This window comes from Triplophysa dalaica, chromosome 22, assembly GCF_015846415.1.
Source record: "Triplophysa dalaica isolate WHDGS20190420 chromosome 22, ASM1584641v1, whole genome shotgun sequence".
NCBI lineage: Eukaryota > Metazoa > Chordata > Actinopteri > Cypriniformes > Nemacheilidae > Triplophysa > Triplophysa dalaica.
Genome location: NC_079563.1, coordinates 5,700,215 through 5,719,693, shown reverse-complemented (window position 1 = coordinate 5,719,693; position 19,479 = coordinate 5,700,215). Strand labels below are relative to the sequence as shown.

Genomic DNA, 19,479 nt, shown 5'->3' with positions numbered 1-19,479 from the left:
CTTCTTTCGTTAATCGGTTAATTTATTCTATTGTTTAAACAATACATTTGATTGTCAGTCCGTTCCTTCATTCGTTCAGGTCTTCATAAATAGCCCATTTAATTATTTCTTCTTTCGTTAATCGGTTAATTGATTCTGTTGTTTAAACGATACATTTGATTTTCAGTCCGTTCCTTCATTCGTTCAGGTCTTCAAAAATAGCCCATTTAATTATTTCTTCTTTCGTTAATTGGTTAATTGATTCTGTTGTTTAAACGATACATTTGATTGTGTGTTCGTACGATCACACGCTGACCTTTGAGGCGCATGTGCACCGCAAGCCCAATAGTCGGTGCCGCCCCACGCTCTGCCTTTTGCCACCCATTGTGGGCATCGCTTCTCGGCCTTTTGGCTAAGATCAAGTGTAGTATCTGTTCTTATCAGTTTAATATCTGATACGTCCCCTATCTGGGGACCATATATTAAATGGATTTTTGAAACGCGGAGCTGGAAGCGGGGCTTGCTCCGCCCACTCCACGCATCGACTGGTATTGCAGTGTCTCCAGGAACGGTGCATTCCCCTTTCGGGGATAGCAGCTTGTGTTGAAAGGTAGTGATGAGAAGACGCAAAGTTTTATTTCTCACGTGACTGTCTTATACAGAAAAATACTTTGGCAAGTACTCACTCACTCACTCACTCAGTCACTCACTCGGTCACTCACTCACTCGGTCACTCACTCACTCGTCACTCACTCACTCACTCACTCACTCACTCACTCACTCACTCACTCACTCACTCGGTCACTCACTCACTCACTCAGTCACTCACTCACTCACTCACTCACTCACTCACTCACTCACTCACTCTCTCACACTCTCACTCTCTCTCACAGTCTCACGCACGCACTCACTAAAGCCCTAAATGTATGCGGATAGTTATGTGTTGAAGAACGTAGTTCCTATTAGAGACGCTTGCGCTGGCTTAAATGCTGTTGTGTGATAGAGAGAGAACGGGGCTTCCTGTAGCTCAGTGGTAAGAGCATTGCGTTAACAGGTTTTGGGTACGATCCCTGGGAATTGCAAATACCTATGTAAATGTATAGGATAAAGCAATGTAAGTCGCTTTGGATAAAGGCGTCTGCCAAATGCTTAAATGCAAAAGGTGTCCAGCATCCAATTGAAACACTTTCAGCACATATGTGGACTGTTTGCGTTGAATTCTTAATGTATTTGTCTGTTCATGTGTATGTTTGCCTGTGGACCGTCGCCTTCGTGCGCTTTCCCACGGGTTCTACAGAGCAATCAACTGGAACTTGCAGTTGCCGAACGCTCGCTCGGGGTCAGCGTTGATGCGCATGGCAGAGGCAAGTAAGCGATGTCTTGCCCGAACGGGGCAAATCATACTTACCTGGCAGGGGAGACACCATGATCACGAAGGCGGTTCACCCAGGACGAGGCTCGGCCATTGCACTCAGGTTGGGTTGACTTTTGCGAATTCCCCAAATGTGGGAATCTCGACTGCATAATTTCTGGTAGTGGGGGACTGCGTTCGCGCTCTCCCCTTATCATGTATCAAAAGAAGAGAGATTTTGTATTGTGTCCGTATTTCGAACCTTGTTGGCGTCAGATCTGCAGATTCCGCAAGAGACGAGCACCAAATCGAGTGATCGATTACTTCCTAATACCATGTTTTTTTTTAATACGGTTGTTTGCTGTTCCGTCGTTCCCAAACACACATACATGTATGTATGTATGCATGTAGGTATATTTATATATATAATTATTTAGATATTCATTTATTCGTTTGCTGGTTTTATGTTTGATTCATTTGTTTAATTGTTTTTTCGTTCATATTTTGGACGCCTCATCAGACGAGTATAGAACGCATCTTCGACGGAGATTCTGCCAGACCACGCTGACCTTCATTTCTGTGAAACGTGTGCGTGCTCGTCCGTTCCTTCATCCGTTCAGGTCTTCATAAATAGCCCATTTAATTATTTCTTCTTTCGTTAATCGGTTAATTTATTCTATTGTTTAAACAATACATTTGATTGTCAGTCCGTTCCTTCATTCGTTCAGGTCTTCATAAATAGCCCATTTAATTATTTCTTCTTTCGTTAATCGGTTAATTGATTCTGTTGTTTAAACGATACATTTGATTTTCAGTCCGTTCCTTCATTCGTTCAGGTCTTCAAAAATAGCCCATTTAATTATTTCTTCTTTCGTTAATTGGTTAATTGATTCTGTTGTTTAAACGATACATTTGATTGTGTGTTCGTACGATCACACGCTGACCTTTGAGGCGCATGTGCACCGCAAGCCCAATAGTCGGTGCCGCCCCACGCTCTGCCTTTTGCCACCCATTGTGGGCATCGCTTCTCGGCCTTTTGGCTAAGATCAAGTGTAGTATCTGTTCTTATCAGTTTAATATCTGATACGTCCCCTATCTGGGGACCATATATTAAATGGATTTTTGAAACGCGGAGCTGGAAGCGGGGCTTGCTCCGCCCACTCCACGCATCGACCTGGTATTGCAGTGTCTCCAGGAACGGTGCATTCCCCTTTCGGGGATAGCAGCTTGTGTTGAAAGGTAGTGATGAGAAGACGCAAAGTTTTATTTCTCACGTGACTGTCTTATACAGAAAATACTTTGGCAAGTACTCACTCACTCACTCACTCAGTCACTCACTCGGTCACTCACTCACTCGGTCACTCACTCACTCGGTCACTCACTCACTCACTCACTCACTCACTCACTCACTCACTCACTCACTCAGTCACTCACGGTCACTCACTCACTCGGTCACTCACTCACTCACTCACTCACTCACTCACTCACTCACTCACTCACTCACTCACTCCTCTCACACTCTCACTCTCACTCTCTCACAGTCTCACGCACGCACTCACTAAAGCCCTAAATGTATGCGGATAGTTATGTGTTGAAGAACGTAGTTCCTATTAGAGACGCTTGCGCCTGGCTTAAATGCTGTTGTGTGATAGAGAGAGAACGGGGCTTCCTGTAGCTCAGTGGTAAGAGCATTGCGTTAACAGGTTTTGGGTACGATCCCTGGGAATTGCAAATACCTATGTAAATGTATAGGATAAAGCAATGTAAGTCGCTTTGGATAAAGGCGTCTGCCAAATGCTTAAATGCAAAAGGTGTCCAGCATCCAATTGAAACACTTTCAGCACATATGTGGACTGTTTGCGTTGAATTCTTAATGTATTTGTCTGTTCATGTGTATGTTTGCCTGTGGACCGTCGCCTTCGTGCGCTTTCCCACGGGTTCTACAGAGCAATCAACTGGAACTTGCAGTTGCCGAACGCTCGCTCGGGGTCAGCGTTGATGCGCATGGCAGAGGCAAGTAAGCGATGTCTTGCCCGAACGGGGCAAATCATACTTACCTGGCAGGGGAGACACCATGATCACGAAGGCGGTTCACCCAGGACGAGGCTCGGCCATTGCACTCAGGTTGGGTTGACTTTTGCGAATTCCCCAAATGTGGGAATCTCGACTGCATAATTTCTGGTAGTGGGGGACTGCGTTCGCGCTCTCCCCTTATCATGTATCAAAAGAAGAGAGATTTTGTATTGTGTCCGTATTTCGAACCTTGTTGGCGTCAGATCTGCAGATTCCGCAAGAGACGAGCACCAAATCGAGTGATCGATTACTTCCTAATACCATGTTTTTTTTTTAATACGGTTGTTTGCTGTTCCGTCGTTCCCAAAACACACATACATGTATGTATGTATGCATGTAGGTATATTTATATATATAATTATTTAGATATTCATTTATTCGTTTGCTGGTTTTATGTTTGATTCATTTGTTTAATTGTTTTTTCGTTCATATTTTGGACGCCTCATCAGACGAGTATAGAACGCATCTTCGACGGAGATTCTGCCAGACCACGCTGACCTTCATTTCTGTGAAACGTGTGCGTGCTCGTCCGTTCCTTCATCCGTTCAGGTCTTCATAAATAGCCCATTTAATTATTTCTTCTTTCGTTAATCGGTTAATTTATTCTATTGTTTAAACAATACATTTGATTGTCAGTCCGTTCCTTCATTCGTTCAGGTCTTCATAAATAGCCCATTTAATTATTTCTTCTTTCGTTAATCGGTTAATTGATTCTGTTGTTTAAACGATACATTTGATTTTCAGTCCGTTCCTTCATTCGTTCAGGTCTTCAAAAATAGCCCATTTAATTATTTCTTCTTTCGTTAATTGGTTAATTGATTCTGTTGTTTAAACGATACATTTGATTGTGTGTTCGTACGATCACACGCTGACCTTTGAGGCGCATGTGCACCGCAAGCCCAATAGTCGGTGCCGCCCCACGCTCTGCCTTTTGCCACCCATTGTGGGCATCGCTTCTCGGCTTTTGGCTAAGATCAAGTGTAGTATCTGTTCTTATCAGTTTAATATCTGATACGTCCCCTATCTGGGGACCATATATTAAATGGATTTTTGAAACGCGGAGCTGGAAGCGGGGCTTGCTCCGCCCACTCCACGCATCGACCTTGGTATTGCAGTGTCTCCAGGAACGGTGCATTCCCCTTTCGGGGATAGCAGCTTGTGTTGAAAGGTAGTGATGAGAAGACGCAAAGTTTTATTTCTCACGTGACTGTCTTATACAGAAAAATACTTTGGCAAGTACTCACTCACTCACTCACTCAGTCACTCACTCGGTCACTCACTCACTCGGTCACTCACTCACTCGGTCATCACTCACTCACTCAGTCACTCACTCACTCACTCACTCAGTCACTCACTCACTCACTCACTCACTCACTCACTCTCTCACACTCTCACTCTCTCACAGTCTCACGCACGCACTCACTAAAGCCCTAAATGTATGCGGATAGTTATGTGTTGAAAGAACGTAGTTCCTATTAGAGACGCTTGCGCCTGGCTTAAATGCTGTTGTGTGATAGAGAGAGAACGGGGCTTCTGTAGCTCCGTGGTAAGAGCATTGCGTTAACAGGTTTTGGGTACGATCCCTGGGAATTGCAAATACCTATGTAAATGTATAGGATAAAGCAATGTAAGTCGCTTTGGATAAAGGCGTCTGCCAAATGCTAAATGCAAAAGGTGTCCAGCATCCAATTGAAACACTTTCAGCACATATGTGGACTGTTTGCGTTGATTCTTAATGTATTTGTCTGTTCATGTGTATGTTTGCCTGTGGACCGTCGCCTTCGTGCGCTTTCCCACGGGTTCTACAGAGCAATCAACTGGAACTTGCAGTTGCCGAACGCTCGCTCGGGGTCAGCGTTGATGCGCATGGCAGAGGCAAGTAAGCGATGTCTTGCCCGAACGGGGGCAAATCATACTTACCTGGCAGGGGAGACACCATGATCACGAAGGCGGTTCACCCAGGACGAGGCTCGGCCATTGCACTCAGGTTGGGTTGACTTTTGCGAATTCCCCAAATGTGGGAATCTCGACTGCATAATTTCTGGTAGTGGGGGACTGCGTTCGCGCTCTCCCCTTATCATGTATCAAAAGAAGAGAGATTTTGTATTGTGTCCGTATTTCGAACCTTGTTGGCGTCAGATCTGCAGATTCCGCAAGAGACGAGCACCAAATCGAGTGATCGATTACTTCCTAATACCATGTTTTTTTTTAATACGGTTGTTTGCTGTTCCGTCGTTCCCAAACACACATACATGTATGTATGTATGCATGTAGGTATATTTATATATATAATTATTTAGATATTCATTTATTCGTTTGCTGGTTTTATGTTTGATTCATTTGTTTAATTGTTTTTTCGTTCATATTTTGGACGCCTCATCAGACGAGTATAGAAACGCATCTTCGACGGAGATTCTGCCAGACCACGCTGACCTTCATTTCTGTGAAACGTGTGCGTGCTCGTCCGTTCCTTCATCCGTTCAGGTCTTCATAAATAGCCCATTTAATTATTTCTTCTTTCGTTAATCGGTTAATTTATTCTATTGTTTAAACAATACATTTGATTGTCAGTCGTTCCTTCATTCGTTCAGGTCTTCATAAATAGCCCATTTAATTATTTCTTCTTTCGTTAATCGGTTAATTGATTCTGTTGTTTAAACGATACATTTGATTTTCAGTCGTTCCTTCATTCGTTCAGGTCTTCAAAAATAGCCCATTTAATTATTTCTTCTTTCGTTAATTGGTTAATTGATTCTGTTGTTTAACGATACATTTGATTGTGTGTTCGTACGATCACACGCTGACCTTTGAGGCGCATGTGCACCGCAAGCCCAATAGTCGGTGCCGCCCCACGCTCTGCCTTTTGCCACCCATTGTGGGCATCGCTTCTCGGCCTTTTGGCTAAGATCAAGTGTAGTATCTGTTCTTATCAGTTTAATATCTGATACGTCCCCTATCTGGGGACCATATATTAAATGGATTTTTGAAACGCGGAGCTGGAAGCGGGGCTTGCTCCGCCCACTCCACGCATCGACCTGGTATTGCAGTGTCTCCAGGAACGGTGCATTCCCCTTTCGGGATAGCAGCTTGTGTTGAAAGGTAGTGATGAGAAGACGCCAAAGTTTTATTTCTCACGTGATGTCCTTATACAGAAAAATACTTTGGCAAGTACTCACTCACTCACTCACTCAGTCACTCACTCGGTCACTCACTCATCGGTCACTCACTCACTCGGTCACTCACTCACTCACTCACTCACCCTCAGTCACTCACTCACTCACTCACTCACTCATCTCACATCACTCAACTCACTCAGTCACTCACTCACTCACTCACTCACTCACTCACTCACTCCTCATCACACTCTCACTCTCTCACAGTCTCACGCACGCACTCACTAAAGCCATAAATGTATGCGGATAGTTATGTGTTTGAAGAACGTAGTTCCTATTAGAGACGCTTGCGCCTGGCTTAAATGCTGTTGTGTGATAGAGAGAGAACGGGGCTTCCTGTAGCTCAGTGGTAAGAGCATTGCGTTAACAGGTTTTGGGTACGATCCCTGGGAATTGCAATACCTATGTAAATGTATAGGATAAAGCAATGTAAGACGCTTTGGATAAAGGCGTCTGCCAAATGCTTAAATGCAAAAGGTGTCCAGCATCCAATTGAAACACTTTCAGCACATATGTGGACTGTTTGCGTTGAATTCTTAATGTATTTGTCTGTTCATGTGTATGTTTGCCTGTGGACCGTCGCCTTCGTGCGCTTTCCCCACGGGTTCTACAGAGCAATCAACTGGAACTTGCAGTTGCCGAACGCTCGCTCGGGGTCAGCGTTTGATGCGCATGGCAGAGGCAAGTAAGCGATGTCTTGCCCGAACGGGGCAAATCATACTTACCTGGCAGGGGAGACACCATGATCACGAAGGGCGGTTCACCCAGGACGAGGCTCGGCCCATTGCACTCAGGTTGGGTTGACTTTTGCGAATTCCCCAAATGTGGGAATCTCGACTGCATAATTTCTGGTAGTGGGGGACTGCGTTCGCGCTCTCCCCTTTATCATGTATCAAAAGAAGAGAGATTTTGTATTGTGTCCGTATTTCGAACCTTGTTGGCGTCAGATCTGCAGATTCCGCAAGAGACGAGCACCAAATCGAGTGATCGATTACTTCCTAATACCATGTTTTTTTTTAATACGGTTGTTTGCTGTTCCGTCGTTCCCAAACACACATACATGTATGTATGTATGCATGTAGGTATATTTATATATATAATTATTTAGATATTCATTTATTCGTTTGCTGGTTTTATGTTTGATTCATTTGTTTAATTGTTTTTTCGTTCATATTTTGGACGCCTCATCAGACGAGTATAGAACGCATCTTCGACGGAGATTCTGCCAGACCACGCTGACCTTCATTTCTGTGAAACGTGTGCGTGCTCGTCCGTTCCTTCATCCGTTCAGGTCTTCATAAATAGCCCATTTAATTATTTCTTCTTTCGTTAATCGGTTAATTTATTCTATTGTTTAAACAATACATTTGATTGTCAGTCCGTTCCTTCATTCGTTCAGGTCTTCATAAATAGCCCATTTAATTATTTCTTCTTTCGTTAATCGGTTAATTGATTCTGTTGTTTAAACGATACATTTGATTTTCAGTCCGTTCCTTCATTCGTTCAGGTCTTCAAAAATAGCCCATTTAATTATTTCTTCTTTCGTTAATTGGTTAATTGATTCTGTTGTTTAAACGATACATTTGATTGTGTGTTCGTACGATCACACGCTGACCTTTGAGGCGCATGTGCACCGCAAGCCCAATAGTCGGTGCCGCCCCACGCTCTGCCTTTTGCCACCCATTGTGGGCATCGCTTCTCGGCCTTTTGGCTAAGATCAAGTGTAGTATCTGTTCTTATCAGTTTAATATCTGATACGTCCCCTATCTGGGGACCATATATTAAATGGATTTTTGAAACGCGGAGCTGGAAGCGGGGCTTGCTCCGCCCACTCCACGCATCGACCTGGTATTGCAGTGTCTCCAGGAACGGTGCATTCCCCTTTCGGGGATAGCAGCTTGTGTTGAAAGGTAGTGATGAGAAGACGCAAAGTTTTATTTCTCACGTGACTGTCTTATACAGAAAAATACTTTGGCAAGTACTCACTCACTCATCACTCAGTCACTCACGGTCACTCACTCACTCGGTCACTCACTCACTCGGTCACTCACTCACTCACTCACTCAGTCACTCACTCACTCACTCACTCACACTCACTCACTCACTCACTCACTCACTCAGTCACTCTCACTCACTCACTCACTCACTCACACTCACTCACTCACTCACTCACTCACTCTCTCACACTCTCACTCTCACTCTCTCACAGTCTCACGCACGCACTCACTAAAGCCCTAAATGTATGCGGATAGTTATGTGTTGAAGAACGTAGTTCCTATTAGAGACGCTTGCGCCTGGCTTAAATGCTGTTGTGTGATAGAGAGAGAACGGGGCTTCCTGTAGCTCAGTGGTAAGAGCATTGCGTTAACAGGTTTTGGGTACGATCCCTGGGAATTGCAAATACCTATGTAAATGTATAGGATAAAGCAATGTAAGTCGCTTTGGATAAAGGCGTCTGCCAAATGCTTAAATGCAAAAGGTGTCCAGCATCCAATTGAAACACTTTCAGCACATATGTGGACTGTTTGCGTTGAATTCTTAATGTATTTGTCTGTTCATGTGTATGTTTGCCTGTGGACCGTCGCCTTCGTGCGCTTTCCCACGGGTTCTACAGAGCAATCAACTGGAACTTGCAGTTGCCGAACGCTCGCTCGGGGTCAGCGTTGATGCGCATGGCAGAGGCAAGTAAGCGATGTCTTGCCCGAACGGGGCAAATCATACTTACCTGGCAGGGGAGACACCATGATCACGAAGGCGGTTCACCCAGGACGAGGCTCGGCCATTGCACTCAGGTTGGGTTGACTTTTGCGAATTCCCCAAATGTGGGAATCTCGACTGCATAATTTCTGGTAGTGGGGGACTGCGTTCGCGCTCTCCCCTTATCATGTATCAAAAGAAGAGAGATTTTGTATTGTGTCCGTATTTCGAACCTTGTTGGCGTCAGATCTGCAGATTCCGCAAGAGACGAGCACCAAATCGAGTGATCGATTACTTCCTAATACCATGTTTTTTTTTAATACGGTTGTTTGCTGTTCCGTCGTTCCCAAACACATACATGTATGTATGTATGCATGTAGGTATATTTATATATATAATTATTTAGATATTCATTTATTCGTTTGCTGGTTTTATGTTTGATTCATTTGTTTAATTGTTTTTTCGTTCATATTTTGGACGCCTCATCAGACGAGTATAGAACGCATCTTCGACGGAGATTCTGCCAGACCACGCTGACCTTCATTTCTGTGAAACGTGTGCGTGCTCGTCCGTTCCTTCATCCGTTCAGGTCTTCATAAATAGCCCATTTAATTATTTCTTCTTTCGTTAATCGGTTAATTTATTCTATTGTTTAAACAATACATTTGATTGTCAGTCCGTTCCTTCATTCGTTCAGGTCTTCATAAATAGCCCATTTAATTATTTCTTCTTTCGTTAATCGGTTAATTGATTCTGTTGTTTAAACGATACATTTGATTTTCAGTCCGTTCCTTCATTCGTTCAGGTCTTCAAAAATAGCCCATTTAATTATTTCTTCTTTCGTTAATTGGTTAATTGATTCTGTTGTTTAAACGATACATTTGATTGTGTGTTCGTACGATCACACGCTGACCTTTGAGGCGCATGTGCACCGCAAGCCCAATAGTCGGTGCCGCCCCACGCTCTGCCTTTTGCCACCCATTGTGGGCATCGCTTCTCGGCCTTTTGGCTAAGATCAAGTGTAGTATCTGTTCTTATCAGTTTAATATCTGATACGTCCCCTATCTGGGGACCATATATTAAATGGATTTTTGAAACGCGGAGCTGGAAGCGGGGCTTGCTCCGCCCACTCCACGCATCGACCTGGTATTGCAGTGTCTCCAGGAACGGTGCATTCCCCTTTCGGGGATAGCAGCTTGTGTTGAAAGGTAGTGATGAGAAGACGCAAAGTTTTATTTCTCACGTGACTGTCTTATACAGAAAAATACTTTGGCAAGTACTCACTCACTCACTCACTCAGTCACTCACTCGGTCACTCACTCACTCGGTCACTCACTCACTCGGTCACTCACTCACTACTCACTCACTCACTCAGTCACTCACTCACTCACTCACTCACTCACTCACTCACTCACTCACTCAGTCACTCACTCACTCACTCACTCACTCACTCACACTCACTCACTCACTCTCTCACACTCACTCTCACTCTCTCACAGTCTCACGCACGCACTCACTAAAGCCCTAAATGTATGCGGATAGTTATGTGTTGAAGAACGTAGTTCCTATTAGAGACGCTTGCGCCTGGCTTAAATGCTGTTGTGTGATAGAGAGAGAACGGGGCTTCCTGTAGCTCAGTGGTAAGAGCATTGCGTTAACAGGTTTTGGGTACGATCCCTGGGAATTGCAAATACCTATGTAAATGTATAGGATAAAGCAATGTAAGTCGCTTTGGATAAAGGCGTCTGCCAAATGCTTAAATGCAAAAGGTGTCCAGCATCCAATTGAAACACTTTCAGCACATATGTGGACTGTTTGCGTTGAATTCTTAATGTATTTGTCTGTTCATGTGTATGTTTGCCTGTGGACCGTCGCCTTCGTGCGCTTTCCCACGGGTTCTACAGAGCAATCAACTGGAACTTGCAGTTGCCGAACGCTCGCTCGGGGTCAGCGTTGATGCGCATGGCAGAGGCAAGTAAGCGATGTCTTGCCCGAACGGGGCAAATCATACTTACCTGGCAGGGGAGACACCATGATCACGAAGGCGGTTCACCCAGGACGAGGCTCGGCCATTGCACTCAGGTTGGGTTGACTTTTGCGAATTCCCCAAATGTGGGAATCTCGACTGCATAATTTCTGGTAGTGGGGGACTGCGTTCGCGCTCTCCCCTTATCATGTATCAAAAGAAGAGAGATTTTGTATTGTGTCCGTATTTCGAACCTTGTTGGCGTCAGATCTGCAGATTCCGCAAGAGACGAGCACCAAATCGAGTGATCGATTACTTCCTAATACCATGTTTTTTTTTAATACGGTTGTTTGCTGTTCCGTCGTTCCCAAACACACATACATGTATGTATGTATGCATGTAGGTATATTTATATATATAATTATTTAGATATTCATTTATTCGTTTGCTGGTTTTATGTTTGATTCATTTGTTTAATTGTTTTTTCGTTCATATTTTGGACGCCTCATCAGACGAGTATAGAACGCATCTTCGACGGAGATTCTGCCAGACCACGCTGACCTTCATTTCTGTGAAACGTGTGCGTGCTCGTCCGTTCCTTCATCCGTTCAGGTCTTCATAAATAGCCCATTTAATTATTTCTTCTTTCGTTAATCGGTTAATTTATTCTATTGTTTAAACAATACATTTGATTGTCAGTCCGTTCCTTCATTCGTTCAGGTCTTCATAAATAGCCCATTTAATTATTTCTTCTTTCGTTAATCGGTTAATTGATTCTGTTGTTTAAACGATACATTTGATTTTCAGTCCGTTCCTTCATTCGTTCAGGTCTTCAAAAATAGCCCATTTAATTATTTCTTCTTTCGTTAATTGGTTAATTGATTCTGTTGTTTAAACGATACATTTGATTGTGTGTTCGTACGATCACACGCTGACCTTTGAGGCGCATGTGCACCGCAAGCCCAATAGTCGGTGCCGCCCCACGCTCTGCCTTTTGCCACCCATTGTGGGCATCGCTTCTCGGCCTTTTGGCTAAGATCAAGTGTAGTATCTGTTCTTATCAGTTTAATATCTGATACGTCCCCTATCTGGGGACCATATATTAAATGGATTTTTGAAACGCGGAGCTGGAAGCGGGGCTTGCTCCGCCCACTCCACGCATCGACCTGGTATTGCAGTGTCTCCAGGAACGGTGCATTCCCCTTTCGGGGATAGCAGCTTGTGTTGAAAGGTAGTGATGAGAAGACGCAAAGTTTTATTTCTCACGTGACTGTCTTATACAGAAAAATACTTTGGCAAGTACTCACTCACTCACTCACTCAGTCACTCACTCGGTCACTCACTCACTCGGTCACTCACTCACTCGGTCACTCACTCACTCACTCACTCAGTCACTCACTCACTCACTCACTCACTCACTCACTCACTCACTCACTCACTCACTCACTCACTCACTCACTCACTCACTCACTCACTCTCTCACACTCTCACTCTCACTCTCTCACAGTCTCACGCACGCACTCACTAAAGCCCTAAATGTATGCGGATAGTTATGTGTTGAAGAACGTAGTTCCTATTAGAGACGCTTGCGCCTGGCTTAAATGCTGTTGTGTGATAGAGAGAGAACGGGGCTTCCTGTAGCTCAGTGGTAAGAGCATTGCGTTAACAGGTTTTGGGTACGATCCCTGGGAATTGCAAATACCTATGTAAATGTATAGGATAAAGCAATGTAAGTCGCTTTGGATAAAGGCGTCTGCCAAATGCTTAAATGCAAAAGGTGTCCAGCATCCAATTGAAACACTTTCAGCACATATGTGGACTGTTTGCGTTGAATTCTTAATGTATTTGTCTGTTCATGTGTATGTTTGCCTGTGGACCGTCGCCTTCGTGCGCTTTCCCACGGGTTCTACAGAGCAATCAACTGGAACTTGCAGTTGCCGAACGCTCGCTCGGGGTCAGCGTTGATGCGCATGGCAGAGGCAAGTAAGCGATGTCTTGCCCGAACGGGGCAAATCATACTTACCTGGCAGGGGAGACACCATGATCACGAAGGCGGTTCACCCAGGACGAGGCTCGGCCATTGCACTCAGGTTGGGTTGACTTTTGCGAATTCCCCAAATGTGGGAATCTCGACTGCATAATTTCTGGTAGTGGGGGACTGCGTTCGCGCTCTCCCTTATCATGTATCAAAAGAAGAGAGATTTTGTATTGTGTCCGTATTTCGAACCTTGTTGGCGTCAGATCTGCAGATTCCGCAAGAGACGAGCACCAAATCGAGTGATCGATTACTTCCTAATACCATGTTTTTTTTTAATACGGTTGTTTGCTGTTCCGTCGTTCCCAAACACACATATGTATGTATGTATGCATGTAGGTATATTTATATATATAATTATTTAGATATTCATTTATTCGTTTGCTGGTTTTATGTTTGATTCATTTGTTTAATTGTTTTTTCGTTCATATTTTGGACGCCTCATCAGACGAGTATAGAACGCATCTTCGACGGAGATTCTGCCAGACCACGCTGACCTTCATTTCTGTGAAACGTGTGCGTGCTCGTCCGTTCCTTCATCCGTTCAGGTCTTCATAAATAGCCCATTTAATTATTTCTTCTTTCGTTAATCGGTTAATTTATTCTATTGTTTAAACAATACATTTGATTGTCAGTCCGTTCCTTCATTCGTTCAGGTCTTCATAAATAGCCCATTTAATTATTTCTTCTTTCGTTAATCGGTTAATTGATTCTGTTGTTTAAACGATACATTTGATTTTCAGTCCGTTCCTTCATTCGTTCAGGTCTTCAAAAATAGCCCATTTAATTATTTCTTCTTTCGTTAATTGGTTAATTGATTCTGTTGTTTAAACGATACATTTGATTGTGTGTTCGTACGATCACACGCTGACCTTTGAGGCGCATGTGCACCGCAAGCCCAATAGTCGGTGCCGCCCCACGCTCTGCCTTTTGCCACCCATTGTGGGCATCGCTTCTCGGCCTTTTGGCTAAGATCAAGTGTAGTATCTGTTCTTATCAGTTTAATATCTGATACGTCCCCTATCTGGGGACCATATATTAAATGGATTTTTGAAACGCGGAGCTGGAAGCGGGGCTTGCTCCGCCCACTCCACGCATCGACCTGGTATTGCAGTGTCTCCAGGAACGGTGCATTCCCCTTTCGGGGATAGCAGCTTGTGTTGAAAGGTAGTGATGAGAAGACGCAAAGTTTTATTTCTCACGTGACTGTCTTATACAGAAAAATACTTTGGCAAGTACTCACTCACTCACTCACTCAGTCTCACTCACTCGGTCACTCACTCACTCTCACTCACTCACTCAGTCACTCACTCACTCACTCACTCACTCACTCTCTCAACTCACTCACTCACTCACTCACTCATTCATCATACTCACTACTCATCACTCACTCACTCACTCATCACTCACTCACTCACTCACTCACTCACTCTCTCACACTCTCACTCTCACTCTCTCACAGTCTCACGCACGCACTCACTAAAGCCCTAAATGTATGCGGATAGTTATGTGTTGAAGAACGTAGTTCCTATTAGAGACGCTTGCGCCTGGCTTAAATGCTGTTGTGTGATAGAGAGAGAACGGGGCTTCCTGTAGCTCAGTGGTAAGAGCATTGCGTTAACAGGTTTTGGGTACGATCCCTGGGAATTGCAAATACCTATGTAAATGTATAGGATAAAGCAATGTAAGTCGCTTTGGATAAAGGCGTCTGCCAAATGCTTAAATGCAAAAGGTGTCCAGCATCCAATTGAAACACTTTCAGCACATATGTGGACTGTTTGCGTTGAATTCTTAATGTATTTGTCTGTTCATGTGTATGTTTGCCTGTGGACCGTCGCCTTCGTGCGCTTTCCCACGGGTTCTACAGAGCAATCAACTGGAACTTGCAGTTGCCGAACGCTCGCTCGGGGTCAGCGTTGATGCGCATGGCAGAGGCAAGTAAGCGATGTCTTGCCCGAACGGGGCAAATCATACTTACCTGGCAGGGGAGACACCATGATCACGAAGGCGGTTCACCCAGGACGAGGCTCGGCCATTGCACTCAGGTTGGGTTGACTTTTGCGAATTCCCCAAATGTGGGAATCTCGACTGCATAATTTCTGGTAGTGGGGGACTGCGTTCGCGCTCTCCCCTTATCATGTATCAAAAGAAGAGAGATTTTGTATTGTGTCCGTATTTCGAACCTTGTTGGCGTCAGATCTGCAGATTCCGCAAGAGACGAGCACCAAATCGAGTGATCGATTACTTCCTAATACCATGTTTTTTTTTAATACGGTTGTTTGCTGTTCCGTCGTTCCCAAACACACATACATGTATGTATGTATGCATGTAGGTATATTTATATATATAATTATTTAGATATTCCTTTATTCGTTTGCTGGTTTTATGTTTGATTCATTTGTTTATTGTTTTTTCGTTCATATTTTGGACGCCTCATCAGACGAGTATAGAACGCATCTTCGACGGAGATTCTGCCAGACCACGCTGACCTTCATTTCTGTGAAACGTGTGCGTGCTCGTCCGTTCCTTCATCCGTTCAGGTCTTCATAAATAGCCCATTTAATTATTTCTTCTTTCGTTAATCGGTTAATATATTCTATTGTTTAAACAATACATTTGATTGTCAGTCCGTTCCTTCATTCGTTCAGGTCTTCATAAATAGCCCATTTAATTATTTCTTCTTTCGTTAATCGGTTAATTGATTCTGTTGTTTAAACGATACATTTGATTTTCAGTCCGTTCCTTCATTCGTTCAGGTCTTCAAAAATAGCCCATTTAATTATTTCTTCTTTCGTTAATTGGTTAATTGATTCTGTTGTTTTAAACGATACATTTGATTGTGTGTTCGTACGATCACACGCTGACCTTTGAGGCGCATGTGCACCGCAAGCCCAATAGTCGGGTGCCGCCCCACGCTCTGCCTTTTGCCACCCATTGTGGGCATCGCTTCTCGGCCTTTTGGCTAAGATCAAGTGTCGTATCTGTTCTTATCAGTTTAATATCTGATACGTCCCCTATCTGGGGACCATATATTAAATGGATTTTTGAAACGCGGAGCTGGAAGCGGGGCTTGCTCCGCCCACTCCACGCATCGACCTGGTATTGCAGTGTCTCCAGGAACGGTGCATTCCCCTTTCGGGGATAGCAGCTTGTGTTGAAAGGTAGTGATGAGAAGACGCAAAGTTTTATTCTCACGTGACTGTCTTATACAGAAAAATACTTTCGGCAAGTACTCACTCACTCACTCACTCAGTCACTCACTCGGTCACTCACTCACTCGGTCACTCACTCACTCGGTCACTCACTCACTCACTCACTCAGTCACTCACTCACTCACTCACTCACTCACTCACTCACTCATCACTCACTCACTCAGTCACTCAACTCACTCACTCACTCACTCACTCACAGTCCTCACGCACGCACTCACTCACTCACTCTCTCACACTCTCACTCTCACTCTCTCACAGTCTCACGCACGCACTCACTAAAGCCCTAAATGTATGCGGATAGTTATGTGTTGAAGAACGTAGTTCCAATTAGAGACGCTTGCGCCTGGCTTAAATGCTGTTGTGTGATAGAGAGAGAACGGGGCTTCCTGTAGCTCAGTGGTAAGAGCATTGCGTTAACAGGTTTTGGGTACGATCCCTGGGAATTGCAAATACCTATGTAAATGTATAGGATAAAGCAATGTAAGTCGCTTTGGATAAAGGCGTCTGCCAAATGCTTAAATGCAAAAGGTGTCCAGCATCCAATTGAAACACTTTCAGCACATATGTGGACTGTTTGCGTTGAATTCTTAATGTATTTGTCTGTTCATGTGTATGTTTGCCTGTGGACCGTCGCCCTTCGTGCGCTTTCCCACGGGTTCTACAGAGCAATCAACTGGAACTTGCAGTTGCCGAACGCTCGCTCGGGGTCAGCGTTGATGCGCATGGCAGAGGCAAGTAAGCGATGTCTTGCCCGAACGGGGCAAATCATACTTACCTGGCAGGGGAGACACCATGATCACGAAGGCGGTTCACCCAGGACGAGGCTCGGCCATTGCACTCAGGTTGGGTTGACTTTTGCGAATTCCCCAAATGTGGGAATCTCGACTGCATAATTTCTGGTAGTGGGGGACTGCGTTCGCGCTCTCCCCTTATCATGTATCAAAAGAAGAGAGATTTTGTATTGTGTCCGTTTTTCGAACCTTGTTGGCGTCAGATCTGCAGATTCCGCAGAGACGAGCACCAAATCGAGTGATCGATTACTTCCTAATACCATGTTTTTTTTTAATACGGTTGTTTGCTGTTCCGTCGTTCCCAAACACACATACATGTATGTATGTATGCATGTAGGTATATTTATATATATAATTATTTAGATATTCATTTATTCGTTTGCTGGTTTTATGTTTGATTCATTTGTTTAATTGTTTTTTCGTTCATATTTTGGACGCCTCATCAGACAAGTATAGAACGCATCTTCGACGGAGATTCTGCCAGACCACGCTGACCTTCATTTCTGTGAAACGTGTGCGTGCTCGTCCGTTCCTTCATCCGTTCAGGTCTTCATAAATAGCCCATTTAATTATTTCTTCTTTCGTTAATCGGTTAATTTATTCTATTGTTTAAACAATACATTTGATTGTCAGTCCGTTCCTTCATTCGTTCAGGTCTTCATAAATAGCCCATTTAATTATTTCTTCTTTCGTTAATCGGTTAATTGATTCTGTTGTTTAAACGATACATTTGATTTTCAGTCCGTTCCTTCATTCGTTCAGGTCTTCAAAAATAGCCCATTTAATTATTTCTTCTTTCGTTAATTGGTTAATTGATTCTGTTGTTTAAACGATACATTTGATTGTGTGTTCGTACGATCACACGCTGACCTTTGAGGCGCATGTGCACCGCAAGCCCAATAGTCGGTGCCGCCCCACGCTCTGCCTTTTGCCACCCATTGTGGGCATCGCTTCTCGGCCTTTTGGCTAAGATCAAGTGTAGTATCTGTTCTTATCAGTTTAATATCTGATACGTCCCCTATCTGGGGACCATATATTAAATGGATTTTTGAAACGCGGAGCTGGAAGCGGGGCTTGCTCCGCCCACTCCACGCATCGACCTAGTATTGCAGTGTCTCCAGGAACGGTGCATTCCCCTTTCGGGGATAGCAGCTTGTGTTGAAAGGTAGTGATGAGAAGACGCAAAGTTTTATTTCTCACGTGACTGTCTTATACAGAAAAATACTTTGGCAAGTACTCACTCACTCACTCACTCACTCAGTCACTCACTCGGTCACTCACTCACTCGGTCACTCACTCACTCGGTCACTCACTCACTCACTCACTCACTCACTCAGTCACTCACTCACTCACTCACTCACTCACTCACTCACTCACTCACTCACTCAGTCACTCACTCACTCACTCTCACTCTCTCACAGTCTCACGCACGCACTCACTCACTCACTCTCTCACACTCTCACTCTCACTCTCTCACAGTCTCACGCACGCACTCACTAAAGCCCTAAATGTATGCGGATAGTTATGTGTTGAAGAACGTAGTTCCTATTAGAGACGCTTGCGCCTGGCTTAAATGCTGTTGTGTGATAGAGAGAGAACGGGGCTTCCTGTAGCTCAGTGGTAAGAGCATTGCGTTAACAGGTTTTGGGTACGATCCCTGGGAATTGCAAATACCTATGTAAATGTATAGGATAAAGCAATGTAAGTCGCTTTGGATAAAGGCGTCTGCCAAATGCTTAAATGCAAAAGGTGTCCAGCATCCAATTGAAACACTTTCAGCACATATGTGGACTGTTTGCGTTGAATTCTTAATGTATTTGTCTGTTCATGTGTATGTTTGCCTGTGGACCGTCGCCTTCGTGCGCTTTCCCACGGGTTCTACAGAGCAATCAACTGGAACTTGCAGTTGCCGAACGCTCGCTCGGGGTCAGCGTTGATGCGCATGGCAGAGGCAAGTAAGCGATGTCTTGCCCGAACGGGGCAAATCATACTTACCTGGCAGGGGAGACACCATGATCACGAAGGCGGTTCACCCAGGACGAGGCTCGGCCATTGCACTCAGGTTGGGTTGACTTTTGCGAATTCCCCAAATGTGGGAATCTCGACTGCATAATTTCTGGTAGTGGGGGACTGCGTTCGCGCTCTCCCCTTATCATGTATCAAAAGAAGAGAGATTTTGTATTGTGTCCGTATTTCGAACCT

At 44.3% G+C, this 19,479-nt stretch overlaps 20 non-coding genes across 20 annotated transcripts; all 20 read left to right on the top strand.

The window, feature by feature from the left end:
* The first annotated feature begins 371 nt into the window (after positions 1 to 371).
* LOC130412471 (U2 spliceosomal RNA) lies at positions 372 to 561 on the top strand. Its single transcript, XR_008905352.1, has one exon. It is a non-coding gene; the product is annotated as a U2 spliceosomal RNA (small nuclear RNA).
* Positions 562 to 1,379: 818 nt separating this feature from the next.
* Positions 1,380 to 1,543, top strand: LOC130412333 (U1 spliceosomal RNA). Its single transcript, XR_008905220.1, has one exon. It is a non-coding gene; the product is annotated as a U1 spliceosomal RNA (small nuclear RNA).
* Positions 1,544 to 2,350: 807 nt separating this feature from the next.
* Positions 2,351 to 2,541, top strand: LOC130412443 (U2 spliceosomal RNA). Its single transcript, XR_008905325.1, has one exon. It is a non-coding gene; the product is annotated as a U2 spliceosomal RNA (small nuclear RNA).
* Positions 2,542 to 3,379: 838 nt separating this feature from the next.
* Positions 3,380 to 3,543, top strand: LOC130412332 (U1 spliceosomal RNA). The gene has a single exon (XR_008905219.1). It is a non-coding gene; the product is annotated as a U1 spliceosomal RNA (small nuclear RNA).
* Positions 3,544 to 4,352: 809 nt separating this feature from the next.
* LOC130412481 (U2 spliceosomal RNA) lies at positions 4,353 to 4,543 on the top strand. The gene has a single exon (XR_008905360.1). It is a non-coding gene; the product is annotated as a U2 spliceosomal RNA (small nuclear RNA).
* Positions 4,544 to 5,315: 772 nt separating this feature from the next.
* LOC130412331 (U1 spliceosomal RNA) lies at positions 5,316 to 5,479 on the top strand. Its single transcript, XR_008905217.1, has one exon. It is a non-coding gene; the product is annotated as a U1 spliceosomal RNA (small nuclear RNA).
* An 805-nt stretch (positions 5,480 to 6,284) lies between these two features.
* On the top strand, positions 6,285 to 6,475 carry LOC130412442 (U2 spliceosomal RNA). The gene has a single exon (XR_008905324.1). It is a non-coding gene; the product is annotated as a U2 spliceosomal RNA (small nuclear RNA).
* Positions 6,476 to 7,293: 818 nt separating this feature from the next.
* Positions 7,294 to 7,459, top strand: LOC130412381 (U1 spliceosomal RNA). Its single transcript, XR_008905267.1, has one exon. It is a non-coding gene; the product is annotated as a U1 spliceosomal RNA (small nuclear RNA).
* Positions 7,460 to 8,267: 808 nt separating this feature from the next.
* LOC130412441 (U2 spliceosomal RNA) lies at positions 8,268 to 8,458 on the top strand. The gene has a single exon (XR_008905323.1). It is a non-coding gene; the product is annotated as a U2 spliceosomal RNA (small nuclear RNA).
* Positions 8,459 to 9,293: 835 nt separating this feature from the next.
* Positions 9,294 to 9,457, top strand: LOC130412330 (U1 spliceosomal RNA). The gene has a single exon (XR_008905216.1). It is a non-coding gene; the product is annotated as a U1 spliceosomal RNA (small nuclear RNA).
* An 805-nt stretch (positions 9,458 to 10,262) lies between these two features.
* Positions 10,263 to 10,453, top strand: LOC130412440 (U2 spliceosomal RNA). The gene has a single exon (XR_008905322.1). It is a non-coding gene; the product is annotated as a U2 spliceosomal RNA (small nuclear RNA).
* An 827-nt stretch (positions 10,454 to 11,280) lies between these two features.
* On the top strand, positions 11,281 to 11,444 carry LOC130412328 (U1 spliceosomal RNA). The gene has a single exon (XR_008905214.1). It is a non-coding gene; the product is annotated as a U1 spliceosomal RNA (small nuclear RNA).
* An 807-nt stretch (positions 11,445 to 12,251) lies between these two features.
* On the top strand, positions 12,252 to 12,442 carry LOC130412439 (U2 spliceosomal RNA). The gene has a single exon (XR_008905321.1). It is a non-coding gene; the product is annotated as a U2 spliceosomal RNA (small nuclear RNA).
* An 812-nt stretch (positions 12,443 to 13,254) lies between these two features.
* On the top strand, positions 13,255 to 13,418 carry LOC130412339 (U1 spliceosomal RNA). Its single transcript, XR_008905227.1, has one exon. It is a non-coding gene; the product is annotated as a U1 spliceosomal RNA (small nuclear RNA).
* Positions 13,419 to 14,222: 804 nt separating this feature from the next.
* Positions 14,223 to 14,413, top strand: LOC130412438 (U2 spliceosomal RNA). Its single transcript, XR_008905320.1, has one exon. It is a non-coding gene; the product is annotated as a U2 spliceosomal RNA (small nuclear RNA).
* An 831-nt stretch (positions 14,414 to 15,244) lies between these two features.
* LOC130412327 (U1 spliceosomal RNA) lies at positions 15,245 to 15,408 on the top strand. The gene has a single exon (XR_008905213.1). It is a non-coding gene; the product is annotated as a U1 spliceosomal RNA (small nuclear RNA).
* Positions 15,409 to 16,216: 808 nt separating this feature from the next.
* On the top strand, positions 16,217 to 16,407 carry LOC130412468 (U2 spliceosomal RNA). The gene has a single exon (XR_008905349.1). It is a non-coding gene; the product is annotated as a U2 spliceosomal RNA (small nuclear RNA).
* Positions 16,408 to 17,253: 846 nt separating this feature from the next.
* LOC130412326 (U1 spliceosomal RNA) lies at positions 17,254 to 17,417 on the top strand. The gene has a single exon (XR_008905211.1). It is a non-coding gene; the product is annotated as a U1 spliceosomal RNA (small nuclear RNA).
* An 806-nt stretch (positions 17,418 to 18,223) lies between these two features.
* On the top strand, positions 18,224 to 18,414 carry LOC130412466 (U2 spliceosomal RNA). The gene has a single exon (XR_008905347.1). It is a non-coding gene; the product is annotated as a U2 spliceosomal RNA (small nuclear RNA).
* Positions 18,415 to 19,264: 850 nt separating this feature from the next.
* On the top strand, positions 19,265 to 19,428 carry LOC130412325 (U1 spliceosomal RNA). Its single transcript, XR_008905210.1, has one exon. It is a non-coding gene; the product is annotated as a U1 spliceosomal RNA (small nuclear RNA).
* Positions 19,429 to 19,479: the final 51 nt, after the last annotated feature.